This window comes from Poromitra crassiceps, assembly GCF_964638095.1.
Source record: "Poromitra crassiceps genome assembly, chromosome: 3".
NCBI classification, from domain to species: Eukaryota; Metazoa; Chordata; class Actinopteri; order Beryciformes; family Melamphaidae; genus Poromitra; species Poromitra crassiceps.
Window position 1 is genome coordinate 37,849,442 of NC_139625.1, and position 3,345 is coordinate 37,852,786.

General features: G+C 47.2%; 1 pseudogene across 1 annotated transcript; it reads right to left on the bottom strand.

Moving 5' to 3' along the window:
• Positions 1–913: 913 nt before the first annotated feature.
• On the bottom strand, positions 914–2,515 carry LOC310774201 (cullin-3 pseudogene; annotated as a pseudogene). Its single transcript has one exon. The product of its transcript is annotated as a cullin-3 pseudogene (transcript).
• Positions 2,516–3,345: the final 830 nt, after the last annotated feature.

Below are 3,345 nucleotides of genomic sequence, written 5' to 3' on the forward strand. Positions count from 1 at the left end.
CCAAACTTGGTAGGTAGGTTCATAGTCCTACTTTACTATAGGCGAAAAAACTATACCAATTGACCTGATGGTGGCGCTATAACAGCCCTATTTACATTTTGGTTAATAACTTTTGAACCATAAGGTCTACAATCAAAATTCGTTTTTCCATGCATCCTTGGGTCCTTATGGATCTACTGATATAGGCCGCGCTCATTTCGTCTAACTAGATTTTCCACCATTTTGAATTTCATCCAAAACAGTCTTTTCGCTACTCCTACAATTTCTGTCCAATCTTCACCAAACCACGACACACAGCATGTCTGAACTGTCATGCACAAAACCTCGTTCACAGTCTTTTGAAAGTCTGCACCGTTGCTATATAATCGGGGGGTTTTTGTGGGTGGAGGCGTGGGTGTCATTTCACGTATAGGGAGCGCTATAGCAATATTTCAAAATTTAAAAGGCCATAACTTTGATTATATGAAAACTACCTTTTCCACTACTCCACCTACAAATGTCTGGACTGTTCTGCACAAAACCGAGTTTTTTGAAAGTCCACACTGTTTCTAATCAACTTCCAAAGTTTGGTGGGTGGAGCCCATTTCACAAAAAGTCCCATAAACCATCAATCTGGGTTGTTTGACCTTTGAAAAATGCTTCGGCCAGATTAAAGACAACACATTCCGTGATGTTGTTGACATGTTTTTTCTCTAAATGTGCACTTTGCTTATTTTCCTTGTTAGGCGTAGCGGTGCCTGGCGGAGATCTGCACTCTACTGAGTGCACTTTTCTAGTTTTACACATTTTATGGAAGAAAAGTTAAGCTTCCCAGTGTTTCCCAGAATAAATGATGAAAGTGCTTCCAATTTCATTCAAAAAAGGCTTTCAGTTTCTCTTGACTCTGTGTTAGGTTTCATTGAATTCACTTGTTTTATGCTAAGTATGTGTACACTGTGCGGGCCTCTGGCGTTCGTGCCAAATATTCTCTCTCAATGAGTCCTTCAATGCGCTTCTTAATGACTACAGGACTAGTGAGGAATCGTGCTCGCATCTGCTGGATGACCTCTGATACTAGTACGCTGTGCTGCATCTGCTTTCTGGACTTCATGATGCGGACTATGGCAGCTTCGATTTCATGCTTCCTGTCATTGTCCACATTCTGTCGTGTCTCCTTCCTCTCTGGGTCCGACTCGCACTGCTTAGCAGCCACTGTCTGGATCTTGACACGGTGCAGTATGGAGGTAAACTCGTCATTGACTGTAAACACATGGCCGTTCTCAATCTCCTTGGACTTGGGCTCCTTGGTGAGAACTCTCTGAGCGGGCTTCCTACAGGCCAGCGACTGCAGCGCGCGCACCAAATCCGTCTCTGGGATATCCGTCTCCTGCTGGATCTCCTCGAATGTGGACTTTTCCTTGTTGTTGAAGAGCATGAGGATGGTCATCTGGAAGATGGAGACCTGCAAGATGTGCTTCCTGGTGTTGGAGCCTGTCACCTGGGCTCCGCCCACCCCGACCTCGTCCTCATTTTTGATGGGACCGTAGAAGGTGGCTTTCAGGTCTGCAGAGCCCATATGGTGCTGGAGTGTGAGTTGTCTGAGACTGTGGTTATCGAGGTAAAACCTTCTGAAGACCTCAAACGCATGTCGCGGTGAAGGGGGAATGTTGCACTTCGGTGTTGCGGACTGCGTCGGCCAGTAGCCCGTGGTCAGCACTCTCACGGTCAGATCAACCCCGCCCAATGACACCCCAGTTCTCTGTAGATGTTGTCTAAACTCATCCATGGTGGTGTTGGAGATGCTCATGTCTCGGAACATTCCTTCCAGTTTAGAGGTGAACTGACTGCCACACTCGGTCTTGAGCTTGGAGATCATGTTCTTCTCAGAGTCACTGGAGACGCTCTTGTTGGTGAACAGCCTGCAGGCCAGGTGCTGCTTGTAGTACCACTCAAACACATCCTTCTCCTGCATGAAGCGAAACAGCACCATGGCCTTGTCCAGTATAGAGTCCACCACCTGCTCTGTCAGCCTTTCTTCATCTCCTTTCTTCATCTTGTCATCAATGAAGAGCGAGAGGTACTCAGGCGAGCGGGAGTTAAGGTTAAGAAAGTACTCAAAGTCACCAGCAATTGTCTGTTTGAAGAGCCGGTCGTTGTTGAAGGAATCCTGGAGGAAGCAGTCAAAACGTGACTTCAAATCCAGCAGCCCCTGGATGTAGTCTACAGGGTTCTTTCCTTTTCCCTCCTCTGACACTAGAGCCTTGCCTTGTTCCCTCAGGTACGAGCTCATAGATTCACACATGGTCTTCAGCCCGTGGGGGACCGGGCTGAACAGCTTATACATGCATGCCAAATCTTCTGGCTTGCCGTTCTTGAGCCTGTGGACTAGACCCGAGTTCTCCATCTCAACGATGGTCTTCATGTGTTTGGAGATGACCTCCTTCTCCACCACTTTGACGATGGGCTCGTCTGTGGATTCATCCAGGCAGCGCATCACCTGCTCAATCTCCTCATTGATCCTGGCCTCTGCATCCATCACAATTTCTCAACTGAGCATGCTCAGAACGCCATCTAGTAAACGCCGCTCTATTATAGTAGTAAGATTGTAATTGCTAGAGGAACATCACTGATGACATGAGGTCACCACTATAGTGATGTCATATATCACTGGTGATGTCATAAATCACTGATGTCAGACAGTGATGAGGTCATAAATCACCGATTATGTCATTCAGTTCTAGATGAAGATCGAGAATGTAGGGAAGCAGTGGATGGATGGATCCAGAAGAAGGCGGAAATGCAACATTAAGGATGCCAACTGATATAAAACACCAAAAAGTTCACCATCCTTTAGCGGGCACAGTTTTCATCCTAGGAGGCTGAGATTTGGCATGGAAGTCATGTGTGTGTGTGTGTGTGTGTGTGTGTGTGTGTGTGTGTGTGTGTGTGTGTGTGTGTGTGTGTGTGTGTGTGTGTGTGTGTGTGTGTGTGTGTGTGTGTGTGTGTGTGTGTGTGTGTGTGTGAAGGTGTTTGTGTTCATGCCAATTGGCTAAAAAGGGCGCGGTGGGGGGCTGGTCAAATTAAAAAATGCAGAGGCAGAGTATGGGCTTCCCCTGCCATCCTGCATTTTGGAAATTTGCATATGTGGTTGGAGCTGTATTGCAAATTCCTGCTTGTTTCTCTCTCACACACCTCTCCAGTCTCCTCTCTCTCTTTCTCCTCTGTCTCCCTCTCTTCTCTCTCTCTCTCTCTCTCTCTCTCTCTCTCTCAGTCTGCCCTCTCTCTCCCCCTCTCTCTCCCTGGGAACATCATATGGCTTCCTCTGACAGGGACGGATGGCTGTGCTGGCGTCATTAACTGCTCTCC